The following is a 16,342-nucleotide window of genomic DNA, read 5'->3' as shown; positions in this document are numbered from 1 at the left end:
CAGCTTCCATCCAGGACACACCACACGATCCATTGTCTACAGCCAAGCTCTAAGATACAACCGTATTTGCTCCAATCCCTCAGACAGAGACAAACACCTACAAGATCTCTATCAAGCATTCTTAAAACTACAATACCCACCCACTGAAGTGAAGAAACAGATTGACAGAGCCAGAACAGTACCCAGAAGTCACCTACTACAGGACAGGCCCAACAAAGAAAATAACAGAACGCCACTGGCCATCACCTTCACCCCTCAACTAAAACCTCTCCAACGCATCGTGAAGGATATACAACCTATCCTGAAGGACGACCCATCACTCTCACAGATCTTGGGAGACAGGCCAGTCCTTGCTTACTGACAGCCCCCAACCTGAAGCAAATACTCACCAGCAACCACACCCCACACAACAAAAACACTAATCCAGGAATCTATGCTTGCAACAAAGCCCGATGCCAACTCTGTTCACATATTTATTCAAGTGACATCATCATAGGACCTAATCACATTAGCCATGCCATCAGGGGCTCGTTCATCTGCACATCTACCAATGTGATATATGCCATCATGTGCCAGCAATGCCCCTCTGCCATGTACATTGGCCAGTCTCTACGCAAAAGAACAAATGGACACAAATCTGACATCAGGAATCATGACATTCAAAAACTGGTAGGAGAACACTTCAACTTCTCTGGCCACTCAGTAAAAGACGTAAGGGTGGCAATTTTGCAACACAAAAGCTTCAAAAACAGACTCCAAGGAGAAACTGCTGAGCTTGAATTAATATGCAAACTAGATAACATTAATTTGGGTTTGAATAGAGACTGGGAGTGGTTGGGTCATTACATATCTATTGAATCTATTTCCCCACGTTAAGTATTCTCACACCTTCTTGTCAACTGTCTAAATGGGCTATCTTGATTATCATTACAAAAGTTTTTTTCTCCTGCCAATAATAGCTCATCTTAATTAATTAGCCTCTTACAGTTTGTATGGCAACCTCCACCTTCTCTGTATGTGTATACATCTTCTTACTATATGTTCCATTCTATGCATCCAATGAAGTGGGCTGTAGCCCACGAAAGCTTATGCTCTAATAAATTTGTTAGTCTCTAAGGTGCCACAAGTACTTCGGTTTTATTTCTACTGTTTACTCTGGCCTGTTAGAATAACTTCCTTTAAAAAATAATGAAGTGGTACATCTGATAACAGACCCTTATGTTGCAATTTTGAAAACCTTCCATATGGCACTTTAAGTTAAATTAAGTCTGTTCGAAAGAAAAAGAAATTCTGTTTATTTGAACATCCATTAGTAACACAGTTCAGGCAGCATCTGATAAGTTTCACACTTAGCAGACGAAATTAGGACAAGTTTATGTTGTAAATGAAGAGGGACCAATTGAGATAGACTCATGTAAGTTATTGAAAGTCTACTTAGAAAAAAAGAAAGTGTTAGGTTTTAGCAAATGAATTATGAGAATCAGACTTATGTTCAGTGAAGTAAGCACTAGTTGTCAGATTGCCTTGAGCCAGATATCATGCCCTTACAGGACTTGCATGTCTAATGAAACACAGTTGATTAAAGACAGTCTATCAAAAAAGGAATCTAGAACAGCATATAAAAGCATCTCCCATAATGACGGATATCACCAAGAGAAAGATCTTTCCTGATAGTGGAGAAAGAACAGAGAAATGTAATCATGTGGAATATTTGATATTCAAGATATTCTCCCAGATGTATCATGAGAGAGTAGAATAACTCTAAAATCCCTGCAACTCTGACTCTTTCAAGAGATCATTGTTCACATAAGTAGTGGCCTTGAAGTCAGAGGCACTGCATGAGAGAGGGTTGTTGCATAGCTGGGGTGCACATACTTCAGGTAGTAAGATGCTTACCTGGAAGCAAAGGAATGGGGAGAATGACCTCAGAAAAATCAACCCATAGAAACCACTGAACTTCTTCACAGTCACAAAATAAGCAGAATTTACCTTAAGCAACAAAGGACAGAGAAAAGCTTTTTCCACAAACAGAACTGTCATAATTGTATTTGAGGACGCTTTAGGATGATCTCAACACAGGAGGTTGTCAAAAGAGATCACCTCTTGTACCAGTCTCATTATATGTTCACTTATTTCCATCTTAACTGGGCCATTTAACATCCTAGATAATAATGTTATAAATCAACGGAGACAAAATATGAAAAAGGAGAAATTGTTTAGAAAACAACTGAGGAAACACCCAAGAGGAACAACACTAGGCTACCTCAAATGCAGAAAAGTAGAAGCCTTAAGAATCAGTACAGTAGTGAACAGACTGCAATCACACATACATAAGTATGGTGAGGCCTCCAGCTAAGTAGAGTGTAAGAGTTTCCCATGCCAATTTCTTAAGTTTAGGGTGGTTAGCAAGATTTATTCTTACAGATAACAGAAAGGAGGCAGTAATAAACAACTGAAATAGCTGCTGAACTTGATTCCCTGGAAGAAGGAACAAGAAGAGGTCACAATACCTCTCCATTATAAGGATACACCAGTGAAGTGTAATCAGAACACAGTTATAGACGGTATATATTGAGGAGTCCTTGTCGCACCTTATAGACTAACAAATTTATTTGGGCATAAGCTTTTGTGAGCTAGAACCCACTTCATCAGATGCATGGAGTAGAAAATACAGGATCTGGTATAAATACATGAAAAGATGGGAGTTGCCTTACCAACTGTGAGGTCAGTTTAACGAGACAATTCAATTAACAGTAGGATACCAAGGGAGGAAAAATAATTTTTGTAGTGGTAATGAGAGTGGCCCATTTCAAACAGTTGACAAGAAGGTGTGAGTAACAGTAGGGGGAAATTAGTATGAGGGAAATTAGGTTTAGGTTTTGTAATGACCCAACCACTCCCAGTCTTTATTCAGGCCTAATGTGATGGTGTCCAGTTTGCAAATTAATTCCAGTTCTGCAGTTTCATGTTGGAGTCTGTGTTTGAAGTTTTTTTGTTGAAGAATTGTCACTTTTAGGTCTGTTATTGAGTGATCAGGGAGATTGTGTTGGATCATATTAAAGAAGTTCTGTATTAAAATCACAAATGAGTTTGATTCCCCAGAGTTTAAATTCCAGGGTATTACTAATTAAGAGGTCTCTTGGTTTTTGGTATTGTTTCTCTCCCTCTATGTGTGAAACTTGCAAGCTGCTAATTGTGTTAGTACATTCTAAGACAGAGTCTATTCTCAAAGCAATTCACAGAGAGAGAGACTCAAAGCAATACTCTAACAACAGAAACAGCACCCAGAGACTCCCCACCCTTTTGTTGTATTAACAATTGTGATTAAAATAGAGATAGAGGATGTATGTGGATGGATGCTTGGTGTGGATAATAACTGAATGATCAGGGAGGTGCCAGCCTAAGAATCCAGTGTCCATCGGCTGAAGAAGGTGTCAAGTGGAAATAACCAGAGGACCCCACCCGGAGGGCAGACTGGAATCCACCCAACAGCCTCAAGAATGGGAGAACCAAAGAACAAGATAACATCTTGGAGCCGTCAGGAATGTGCTATCTGCTGATTGATTCAGCAACAGCATGATGAAGCAATTCCCATAGACTGGCATAGGAAGAAATTCCTATAAAAATAGACTCTAAAAAGTGAGAACTTTGGGGGTCTGATTCTGCAAACCAACTTCCAGGAGCATCAGATGAGCATCTGACAAGGCCCTGCTCCCTCCTCATGTCCAGGCCACCTGGCCAGTGACTTGGCATGAGCAACTCTAAGGCTGGTAACTATGATAACAACCTTGCAGAACCTGTGTGTGTGTGTGTGTGTGTGTGTTTGTATGAATGAATGAATGTGAGAATAAATATGAGATTGAATGGAATGTTATAGCTATAACTAACTGCTTACTATGATTCTTTCTGTATTCACAATAAATGTGGTATTTTGCCTTTTTCCCTTTAATAAGATCCTGCTGGTTTTTATTTTATTGGTACAACAATTGAAGTGTTCTCCTACTGGTTTTTGAATGTTGTAATTCCTGATGTCAGATGTGTGTCTATTTATTCTTTTGCGTAGAGACTGTCTGGTTTGGCCAATGTACATGGCAGAGGGGCATTGCTGGCACATGATGGCATATATCACATTGATAGACATTGATAAATGAAATGTGGTAAACTAAGTTACGAAGATGCACAAGGCAACATGGGAGTTCATAAAATTAAAAAGGAGGCTTTTCTACCAATAAAGGTCCATGGCGTTCCCCATCTAGGATACAGAAGGAGGGTAATGAAATCTATATGTTAAATAAAGCTTCCTCTTTTTTGTAAAAAGTAAAAGTTCTGACTGAAGGCCTGGTCCTCCTAAAATCAAAGGAAGTTTTGTCATTTGCTTCAATAGCAAAAGCCTTTCTCCAGGAATTTGGGAATGTAAAAAGAGCAAGGGAGATAGAACCTTTACAGGAGCTGGACCTAGATGGCAGAACTTACTTCCATTCCAACAAGACACAAAAATGACGATGGAACTACCCACTTTCACAATTAAATGCAAGCCAAATTTCTGTGACTAAAGTTCCCTTCATAAAGACACACACAACTTTGATGGTAGGTGGGAACATAAGAACCTACAGAGAAAGCCTTACTTATATGGCTATAGAACCTAATACTTAGTCATGGGTATTTTTGGTAGAAGTCATGGACAGGTCACAGGCAATAAATAAAAATTCACAGTCCATGACCTGTCCATGACTTTTGCCAAAAATGCCAGTGACTAAATCTCTAATTCTGGGGCCCTGCTGCTCCGGGGGGGCCCCTGATCCAATGCTGGGGGTTGACTGCCCCCCAGAACCGATGCTCCAGCCGCCCTGGGACTGCGGCTGCTCAGGTGATCTCCAGGGCACCCCCAGGACTGCTGCTCGGGTGCTCCCCGGAGCCAGCTACACAGGGCTGCCTGAGCAGCGGCCAATGCAGCTGGCCCCAGGGCCGCTCCCAAGACTGCTGCTTGGACAATCCCAGGTGACCCTAGGCAGCTGCATCGGCCGCTGCTCGCACAGTCGCTGGAGCCAGCTGTCTAGGGTCACCTGAGCAGCGGCTGGCCCTGGGGACCACCAGAGCAGCTGGCCCCAGATTGCTCCAGCAGCCGCTAGCGTGGCTAGCCATGGGGCACCCAAACAGCTGACCCTAGAGCTGGGTGGTCCTGAAGTCAGCTGCACCAGCCGCTGCAGAAGTCAAGGAGGTTGCGGAAAGTCACAGAATCCATGAATTCCCTGACCTCTGTGAAAGAATCGCAGCCTTACATATAAGTAAGACGACAAGGAAAGAAGTGGAGCCATGAAACACTGAGAATGGGATGGAGATTAAAGATTATCTAGGCATGGTCCAACACCTAAACAAATACTTTGCCTCAGTTTTTAATGAGGCTAATGAATAGTTAAGGGGTAGTGGCAGGGTGGCTAATGGCAATGAGGATATAGAGGTAGATATTACCATATCTGAGGTGAAAGTCAAACTCAAACAGCTTAATGGGTCTAAATCAGGGGACCTGGATAATCTCCATCCAAGAATATTAAAGGAACTGGTACATGAAGTTACAAGCCCAATAGCAAGGACTTTTAATGAATCTGTAAACTCATAGGTCGTACCCTATGACTGGAGAATTGCTAATATAGCTCCTACTTTTAAGAAAGGGGAAAAATGTGATGCAGGAAATTACAGGCCTGTTAGTTTGACCTCAATTCTATGCAAGGTCTTGGAATAAATTTTGAAAGAGAAGTAGTTAAGGACATACGGTTGAAAGGTTATCAGGTTAAAATACAACATGGTTTTACAAAAGGTAGATCGTGCCAGACCAACCTGATCTCCTTCTTTGAGCAGATAACTGAATTTTAAACAAAGGAAATTCAGTAAATCTAATCTACCTGGATTTCAGTAAGGTACTTGATACAGGTCCACATGGGAAATTATTAGTTAAATTGGAGAATATGGGGATTAATATGAGAATTGAAAGGTGGATAAGGAACTGGTTAAAGAGGTGACTACAACAGGTCATACTGGAAAGTGAACTGTCAGACTGGAGGGAGGTGTTGGGATCAATCTTAAGTAACATTTTTATGACTGACCTTGGCACAAAAAGTGAGTATGCACTAATAAAATTTGTGGATGACACAAAGTTGGGAGGTATAGCCAATACGGAAGAGGACCGATCATACAATAAGATCTGGATGCCCTTGTAAAATGCAGCAATAGAAATGGGATGAAATTTAATAGTGGAAAGTGCAAGGGCATGCATTTTAGAAGTTTTACCATAAAAAGGGGGTGTATCAGTAGGAAGTGAGAGAGGAGGAGAAACACCTGGATGTTTTGGGTGATTACAGGATGAACTATGAGCCATCAGTGTGATGTGGCCATGAAAAAGGCTAATGCAGTCCTAGGAGGCAGTTCCAGTAGAGACAGGGAAGTGTAAGCACAATTATACAAGGCACGGGTGAGACCTCATCTGGAATACTGTATGCAATTCTGGTCTCCCATGTTTAAGACTAATTCAAACTGAAACAGGTGCAGACAAGGGCTACTAGGATGATCCGAGGAATGGAAAACCTGCCTTTTGAGAGGAGACTCAAAGAGCTTGGATTGTTTATCCTAACCAAAAGAAGGCTATGGGGAGATATGACTGCTCTCTATAAATACATTCGAGGTATATATACCTAGGAGGGAGAGGAGTTATTTAACTTAAGCACCAATGTTGAGACAAGAACAAATGGCTATGAACTGGCCATCAACAAGTTTAGGCTTGAAATTAGACAAAGGTTTCTAACCATCAGAGGAGTGAAGTTCTGGAACAGCCTTCCAAAGGGAGCAGTGGGGGCAAAAAACCTAACCGGCTTCAAGACTGAGCTTGATAAGTTCATGGAGGGGATGGTAGATGGGACCGCCTGCAATGGCATGTGGCCCATTGGCAACTGCCAGTAGTAAAAATCCCCAACTGCTGGAGATGGGACACTAGATGTGGAGGGCTCTGAGTTACCTGGGAAAGAATCCTCTGTAGTATCTGCCTAGTCGGTCTTGCCCACATCCTCAGGGTCTAACTGATCACCATATTTGGGGTCAGGAAGGAATTTTCCTCTGGGTCAGATTGGCTGAGGCCCTGGAAATTTTTCACCTTCTTCTGCAGCATGTGTCACCTGCAGGTTTAAACTAGTGTAAATGGTGAATTCTCTAAAACTTGAAGTCTTTAAGCCATGATTTGAGGACTTCAGTAACTCAGCCAGCGGTTAGGGATCTATTTCAGGAGTGGGGTGGGTGAGGTTCTGTGGCCTGCAATGTACAGGAAGTCAGACTAGATGATCATGATGGTCCCTTCTGACCTTGAAGTGTATGAGTCTATGATTAGTTTTTCTCATACACAAGCAAATACTTCAGTAATTGAACCACTTCTCATAGACTGTTGAAAGGAAAGAAATTGTTATTTCTATTTTTCAACACTTGGGAAACACACAGATACTATATTGCCACATGAGTAGACAGACTAAACACTGGACTCCAAAGCCACTCTGCCCAGAAGCAGAGAAAAAATTCCATGATCATCTCTCAGTGGCATTTTGGAAATGGAAGTATGACACCACTTAAATTGATTACAGAAAAGGAGTTTCCCCATCAGCTTCACAGCTATCAGATTAGCACTGGTTCAGCAACGTCACTCTCTAGGGAGAATAACGTGACATCCTTTTCAGGGCCTCCTTTGGAGCACCATTGCAACCTGCTCTGGAAGCAGAGTAAGCCATGGTGAATTCTGTGACTATTTTGGACACACGTGCATGAATAAGGATTCTGCTAGAATCTAGATCTCTCCATTTTTACCACATACTTTTTTGGAGCTGCATTATTTATTTTGTGGGTATGAATGTACTTGATATGGCTAGCCTGCACTGCACTCACCACTGCACTTGTTACCCCTACTACACTACTATTTTAGAGCACTTAGTTCATTGGTGCTAGCACAAGTGTATCTATGCAAGTTGGGAATCACATCCCCAGCTTCAAATGCAGATATAACCCTATAATGCAAGCTGTTGAGGGCATGGACCTCGGATTCATACCAGTCTGTAAAGAACTTTGCACACTACTGTTGATAGTAAAATTATTAAATGAAAGACAATATATGTGCCAAATGATTATATTGTTGTATTGCAATTTTGGGCCAACATGTGGAGAAAAGTTACATACTACTCCCTTGGTATTAGAATGGCGTCAGGAGATAAATCAACCGAAAATTCTGCTGCTGTACATAAGGAAATCTGAATCATTTAAAGAGAAATGCTTTCAAGATTTTAAGAAAATCAGAAGAGGCTCCTGAAATTGTGTATTTGCTCAATTTCACCAAAGAGAAACATTAGGGTATCAAGAGAAAAAAAAATGATCCCCAAAAGCAACAATTGTCTTCATTATATACCCATTCACACATGCAGGTCACATAAATATCTACTTTGGCTATTATGATTTCCTTAGTCTCCTAAAATATGCCTCTGAAGATTCTACTTTACAAAACAGATTAAGGATTTTAGATAATCTGTCCTCAATGTTGCTAGTTCCTTATTCAGTTTCAGACAATCAATTTCTGGAAGTCCAATGATTCTGATTTAACTCACATTAAGCATTCAATCACTGTCTTTACTTTCAATATTCTTTCAGTCAAGCCTGAGAGAGCTGGCTCCCCCTCAGGCAGCAAAAAGGATTTATCTTGCAGAGACGAAGGAGTGAGCTTTACTTATTTAATCCTATTCTATCATACAGAAAGGGGTGTGGGGAGGGTGTTCGCACGCACACACAAATTTACTGCTGAAGAAGGAAGTGATGTGGGCAGCCCTGAAAACTAACTGCTTCATTTATTTCAGAAAGGTATAGCACAGGATGTGGCAGTGCAAGTTTCCCACATACCGTGGAAAATCCAGATAAGATTTGAGACAGTTCCCACAGCCCATTCATTCAATCTTTGGCCTTTCTGCTGAGACTGCCAATAATGGGTCCATCTGTGTTTTTGTGATAAATACAGTAGTTCACTAGGAACCAGAGACCCACCAAATTCACAAGCCACAAAAGCCACAACAGATAGTAACATTTCATTACCAACCGAGACTGGATTCATATCAATGACGGACAGATAAATGGTTCAATTTACAATTACAAATACCAGGAACCATCTAGTCCTCCCCTATTTTTACCGTAATGTTTAGTGACTTTTTGAAACAGAGACACTACTTTGAAAGTGATAAAAACGACAATGCTTGCTGTGAAATGAGTTAGTCTCAGTTGATTTTCTAGCAAACAGGTATCCACATACAAAAAAACCATCAACTACCGCTCTTGCCAGACTTAGCAGAGACCACAGATTTGAATGTATACAGAAAATGAAATATCCTCCCACCAACAGAAAGAAATCCCTAAGTCAGGTTTCAGGTTAATTTTGGGTCAGGAAATATGAGCTGCCACTGCCTGTACTATACCTCTTCTGTGGATAGGCAAATTCAGCCCCAGGCTTTCAAGCTAGCCCCTTCCCAGAGTCCCAAATCCACATATAAAAGGATGAAAAAAATGGAGTACATTACATGAGAAAGGGGGATGGGAGTAACAAAGCCAACAAAATTCATCTTCAAGACACATGTCCATGCAAGTTCTGCAGAGGTGAAGCACTTGGTAATCACTTACCCGGTCTGCACCTCCTTTTTTCTGTATTCAGGAACATGAACCACCCAGCTGCAACCACCCACAACACCTTAAGTATGCAGGTGACAGCTTTCCCTGAAGTGGTCAGTATTGTGTGACATATCCTTAGGAACCCCCCGCTCAGCCCTCTTCCAAAAAATAACCCCAAAAAGCTCCTTTTTCCAGAGGTTTTATTGTTTTTCTCTCATTATGACCACCCCTCTTTTCTGAAAAATCACATTACAGTGGCTTTTGCACAATTTAGGTGTTTTTTGCATTTTAATTCTGTGTGCAGCAACATAAGTACTGCCTCAATGTTTGTTTGTTTGTTACTAGACAGGAGAAAGGGTATTTTATCAATAAACAGAGGTAATAGCTTTACTACAGCAGTTTGTAGTATACTAAATCTATATGCATACACATATTATATTAAATATTAGATAGAAAAATTGCATTAAAAGAGTGTTACAACTGCACAGAAATGCACTAAAAACTGGGAAATGCCAGAATTAAGGCTGGCTGTGTAACCTTAATTCAGTCCCTTCACAGTCTTTAAGATACGATCAAACACTATTGCTTAAACACAGGTCACCCCCATTTCATTCAGTGGACAGGATGGAACTGCTTGGGGATGAATCAGAGTCATGTAGTCAAAGAGGCTGTTGTCAACAGGACCCCTACATCATTTGTGTCAGAAGCTGGATGATGTGTAGTGAATGAGGCAGGGGATTGCATCAAAAAACAGGACAGTCTCCTGATTAAGAAAGTTGAATGCCACCTGTAAAACTGGAGCTCCTGTGTGATGCTGGGCAACTCATTTAAACCACAGTGTTCACAGTTGGCCACTAACTATGTAGTCCTAGTTTTCTAGGTGTCCAGTGCGAGACACCTGGGGCCAGATTTGCAGGAGTGCTGAGCACTCAGCAAGTTCCACTGAAGTGAATTGGAACTGCGCTCTGAACACAAATAACTACTCGCTCAGAGAATGAGGCTGGGGTCACGTGGGGGGAAAAATGGCATGTGATTATGTAATGAAGATTGTATCATAATGTATGTGCACAAGCAAGCCGAATTAAGGTTGCACAGGCAACCTTAACTCTCAGATTTCCTAACTTCTCAGTAGCTGACTTTGCAACCGTAAAATTCTTTCAGCATAGTTTTTTGGATGTAATATACACTTGAATGACTTCAGCCTCGGGAATAAATCCCTATCTTAAGGGATTTCTGACATGATAAACTAACGATGGAGTTGTCAAGGCTACTGAGAAGGTTTCTACTTTGAAGTTCATTGACCATAATTGCTCCCATCAGCCTGCAAGGGGAAAATCTGGGCACTAAAGGGACTGTATTCAGTACTTGCAAGACAGTGCCTGACTAGAACCTACATATTAACACCAATGGAATTTTTATTGAAAAAAACAGGGGGGGGGGGAACCTTTTGAACAATGCCTCATTTTCTAAAATGAAAATAACTAGAATTTCCCCTCAAATTTATTTCCACATCAGACTGAATATTACGTTTGTACATAAAGTACCTGCCAAAAAATTAGTCAGAAAAACTCTAAAGTGTGCAGAAAAATAACCTTATTTGATCTATACCTGAAAGGTACAAATGCTCACATTAGGCCTAATGTTGCATTCCCTGCATATTTAGCATTTCCATAGGTTTTAGTGGGAGATTTACGTGCACAATACAGAACCAGGAAAACAAAGGGTACTGTAATGTCCAATCTGGAAAAAAATTAATTGCATCCATAGCAAAAAACACTAAACAAACCAAGGGAAAACAAAACTTGGCTAGCATGGATCACAGCAGTTTGAATGAACCTTTTAACAGTTTTCAGAGTAACAGCCATGTTAGTCTGTATTCGCAAAAAGAAAAGGAGTACTTGTGGCACCTTAGAGACTAACCAATTATTTGAGCATGAGCTTTCGTGAGCTACAGCACAGTATGCATCCGATGAAGTGAGCTGTAGCTCACGAAAGCTCATGCTCAAATAAATTGGTTAGTCTCTAAGGTGCCACAAGTACTCCTTTGCTTTTAACAGTTTCACATCCTGAAATTTACATACTCCTCCAGTTTGGAGGAAAATGAAAGAAGTGCAAGACATAAACCAAAACTCACCCCAAACCACAGCTGACCTGCCAGTTAATCTAAAAGACTTACACAGCACAGTAAATCTTGTATCAAACCTGGTCTCCGTAACATAAGCATATCTCATCTTTTGCTATTGAAACATTTGTCCTCCCCATACTGTTTATTTGTCATCCTTGACTGCCTTACGTCTGAATTACTGTTAAGCTCCTTGTGGAAAGGACCTGTCTTTTCACATTTTTCTTAAAGCACCATCCATGCATATGACTGTTCAAAATGATTCTTTAGGTTTGTAACAAAACCCCAGTGAACTCTACCAGATTTGGGGTGTTTATTCCAAGATTTTCACACAGCTCCATTAAACACTCTGTCCCCAACAGACTTGGCATGAACAATACTTTGCTCAACTCTACACCTGCCCTCAATAACACACTGCAGTTAGGTCACTGGTCACCCAGGGGGGCTGGAGAATTACAGGGTGTTATATATGGTTAGTGTGATTAAGATAGCCAGCACAAGAAAGACTTTACAGCATTTACAGCCACAGAAACACCTTAAAAATACTGCTTAGAAAGGCAAGAAGACCACAGCTTAGTAGCCAGCTGGTATAGATCTTCAGGAGCAGAGGACGTGGTTAGAAGCAACTCTGAAGAGTCCCCTGGATAACTGGGATGGCAGCATGTGGCCACTAGCTCAAAGAGGTATGCTGTTCCTGGCAGAGAAAGGGGCTGGAACAGCTGTATGTTCCCAGCACAGACACAGTGGTTAGAAAAGACAGCAGCTGTCCCGCCGCACAAAGGCAAGGGTAGAGGAGAGAGGCTGGGGCTCCACCCCACCCACAAAGAGGCAAGGGGTGTCTGCCCCTCCATGCAGAGAGGCAGGAGCTGAGAGTGAGTGAGTGAGCGAGCGAGCGAGGCACACGGGGACAGGAGGCTGTGCACCAGCTGTGCCGCCCACACCCGCCACTTGGGGTAGTGCGCACATTCACACCACCGGTGCAGAACTGTGGGTGTATGTGTGCCCCAGCACAGGCGCAATGGCTGTGTGTGTCCCCGACTCCGCCTAAGCACAGGAGCTGTGTGCATCATCCACCCCCGCTCCAGGCAAAGGGGCTTGTGTGTCTCCCTATCCCACGCAGGGGCTATGCATGTATCCTGAACCCCCCTGCCCTCCCCCTGCTGGGCGCATGGGTGGTGTGAGTCTGCCCACTGCCACCCCATCCCGCTGGTACAGGGGCACCCTGTGCGCATGTCCTTCCCCCAGACACAGGGGCTCCGTGTGTCCGTGCCCATTTCCCCACTCCCCAGCAAAGGGGCTCCATGTGCACATATGTCCGTGTTCTCCTACCCCCACCACGGACGACACAGGGGCTCCGTGTGTGCCCGTGTCCGTCCCCCCAGGGCACGGGGGCTCCGTGCGTGCCCGTGTCCCAGTGTTCATCCCCCCGCAAGCACAGGGACTCTGTGTGTGCCATCCCTCTGGCGCAGGGGCTCAGTGTGTGCCCCTGTCCGTCCCCCCCAGGGCACAGGGGCTCCGTGTGTGTGTCTGTGTGGCCCTGCCCCCTCCCAGGCGCTGTGTCCCATATCCCCCCCCAGGTGCTCTGTTTCTGTGCCCATCCCCAACAGGCGCTCTGTGCCCGCCCCGGGGGCTCTGTGCCTGTGTCCCGTCCGTCCCCGTCCCCCCCATCTCCGGACACAGGGTGTGTGTGTGTATGTGTTTGTGTAGCCCACCCCCGTCACAGAAGCTGTGTGTGTGTCCGCATAGGCGCTGTGTGTGTGTGTGGTGTACTTTCACCACCACCACCCCCTGCCCCCCGGGACAAGGGCACTCTGTGTGTGTCCCCGAGTCCCTCCCTCCCTCCCCCCCAGCACAGGGGCGCTGTGTGTGTATGTGTGTCTGAGTCCCATTCCTCCCCACACAGGGGCGCTGTGTGTGTCTGTCCGAGTCTCCCGCCGCCCGGCACAGGGTGCGTGTGTGTCCGAGTCCCCCGCCGCCCGGCACAGGGGCGCTCTGTGTGTGTGTGTCCCCGAGTCCCACCCCGCCCGGCACAGGGTGTGTGTGTGTGTTCCCCGCCGCCCAGCACAGGGGCGCTCTGTGTGTGTCCGTCCGAGTCCCACCCCGCCCGGCACAGGGTGTGTGTGTGTGTGTCCGAGTCTCCCGCCGCCCGGCACAGGGGCGCTGTGTGTGTGTGTCTGTGTGTGTCCGTCCCCGGCACAGGGGCGCTGTGTGTGTGTGTGTGTGTGTGTGTCCGTCCCCGGCACAGGGGCGCTGTGTGTGTGTGTGTGTGTGTGTGTCCGTCCCCGGCACAGGGGCGCTGTGTGTGTGTGTGTGTGTGTGTCCGTCCCCGGCACAGGGGCGCTGTGTGTGTGTGTGTGTGTGTGTGTCCGTCCCCGGCACAGGGGCGCTGTGTGTGTGTGTGTGTGTGTGTGTCCGTCCCCGGCACAGGGGCGCTGTGTGTGTGTGTGTGTGTGTGTGTCCGTCCCCGGCACAGGGGCGCTGTGTGTGTGTGTGTGTGTGTGTGTCCGTCCCCGGCACAGGGGCGCTGTGTGTGTGTGTGTGTGTGTGTGTCCGTCCCCGGCACAGGGGCGCTGTGTGTGTGTGTGTGTGTGTGTGTGTGTCCGTCCCCGGCACAGGGGCGCTGTGTGTGTGTGTGTGTGTGTGTCCGTCCCCGGCACAGGGGCGCTGTGTGTGTGTGTGTGTCCGTCCTCGGCACAGGGGCGCTGTGTGTGTGTGTGTGTCCGTCCTCGGCACAGGGGCGCTGTGTGTGTGTGTGTGTGTCCGTCCCCGGCACAGGGGCGCTGTGTGTGTGTGTGTGTGTGTGTGTCCGTCCCCGGCACAGGGGCGCTGTGTGTGTGTGTGTGTGTGTCCGTCCCCGGCACAGGGGCGCTGTGTGTGTGTGTGTGTGTGTGTGTGTCCGTCCCCGGCACAGGGGCGCTGTGTGTGTGTGTGTGTCCGTCCTCGGCACAGGGGTGCTGTGTGTGTGTGTGTGTGTGTGTGTCCGTCCCCGGCACAGGGGCGCTGTGTGTGTGTGTGTGTGTCCGTCCCCGGCACAGGGGCGCTGTGTGTGTGTGTGTGTGTGTGTGTCCGTCCCCGGCACAGGGGCGCTGTGTGTGTGTGTGTGTGTGTGTGTCCGTCCCCGGCACAGGGGCGCTGTGTGTGTGTGTGTGTGTGTCCGTCCCCGGCACAGGGGCGCTGTGTGTGTGTGTGTGTGTGTCCGTCCCCGGCACAGGGGCGCTGTGTGTGTGTGTGTGTGTGTCCGTCCCCGGCACAGGGGCGCTGTGTGTGTGTGTGTGTGTGTGTGTCCGTCCCCGGCACAGGGGCGCTGTGTGTGTGTGTGTGTGTGTGTGTCCGTCCCCGGCACAGGGGCGCTGTGTGTGTGTGTGTGTGTGTGTGTCCGTCCCCGGCACAGGGGCGCTGTGTGTGTGTGTGTGTGTGTGTGTCCGTCCCCGGCACAGGGGCGCTGTGTGTGTGTGTGTGTGTCCGTCCCCGGCACAGGGGCGCTCTGTGTGTGTGTGTGTGTCCGTCCCCGGCACAGGGGCGCTCTGTGTGTGTGTGTGTGTCCGTCCCCGGCACAGGGGCGCTGTGTGTGTGTGTGTGTGTGTGTGTGTCCGTCCCCGGCACAGGGGCGCTGTGTGTGTGTGTGTGTGTGTCCGTCCTCGGCACAGGGGCGCTGTGTGTGTGTGTGTGTGTGTGTCCGTCCCCGGCACAGGGGCGCTGTGTGTGTGTGTGTGTGTGTCCGTCCTCGGCACAGGGGCGCTCTGTGTGTGTGTGTGTGTGTGTCCGTCCCCGGCACAGGGATGCTGTGTGTGTGAGGGGCTGTGCCAGTGCCGTGTGTCCCCCCGGCACAGGGGCGCTGTGTGTCGTGCCGCTCCCCCTCCCCCCCGCTGTCCGCAGGGAGCCCGAGCTCGCCGCTCCCGCCCGGCCGGGGATGGGCAGGGACCCCGCGCGCCGCTCACCTCCTTCCGCGCCGGGCCGAGCCCATCGCCCATCGTCCGCCGGGGCCACCAGTGCGCTGCGGCGGGGAGCAGCTGCGGCGCCACAGCTGGGGCCGGCACCTGGGAGCGGCGAGCGAGGCGGCGGGGTCAGGGAGGCTGGCGAGCAGGGAGCGTCTGCAAAGTGCACGCCCCCGGCCGGGAGCGTGCACCGCAAGGGAGTATCTGCAAAGTGCACGTCCGGCCGGGAGCGCGCACAGCAAAAGGAGCGTCTTCAAAGTGCACGTCCGCCAGGGAGCGTGCACCGCAAGGGAGTGTCTGCAAAGTGCACGTCCGGCCGGGAGCGCGCACAGCAAGGGAGCGTCTGCAAGCTGCTTGCTGCCCGTGCGGGAGCACAGACGACAAGGGAGCATCTGCAAACCACACACCCCGCGCGCCGGGACCGTGCACAGGCAGACCGCAGGAGCAAGGGAGCTAGTTTTCATGCGAGCCCCTCAGATTTTATCAGCTCTGGAGAGACAAGGTGAGTGAGGAGGGATAGCTCACTGGTTTGAGCATTGGCCTGCTAAACCCAGGGTTGTGAGTTCAATCCTTGAGGGGGCCATTTAGGGATTTGGGGGGGAAAATTGGGGAT

General features: G+C 47.0%; 1 protein-coding gene across 3 annotated transcripts in view; it reads right to left on the bottom strand.

Moving 5' to 3' along the window:
- MGAT5 (alpha-1,6-mannosylglycoprotein 6-beta-N-acetylglucosaminyltransferase) overlaps positions 1-15,912 on the bottom strand; it is a 235,733-nt gene extending 219,821 nt beyond the window's left edge. For all 3 annotated transcript variants that reach the window (XM_073305297.1, XM_073305301.1, XM_073305300.1), the window contains exon 1: positions 15,733-15,912. The gene's annotated coding sequence lies outside the window, so the exon portion shown is untranslated. The remainder of the gene's footprint in view (positions 1-15,732) is intronic.
- Positions 15,913-16,342: the final 430 nt, after the last annotated feature.

This window comes from Lepidochelys kempii, chromosome 11, assembly GCF_965140265.1.
Source record: "Lepidochelys kempii isolate rLepKem1 chromosome 11, rLepKem1.hap2, whole genome shotgun sequence".
Lineage (NCBI taxonomy): Eukaryota > Metazoa > Chordata > Testudines > Cheloniidae > Lepidochelys > Lepidochelys kempii.
The sequence above is the reverse complement of the archived record's forward strand: the minus strand, read 5'-3'. Positions and strand labels throughout refer to the sequence as shown.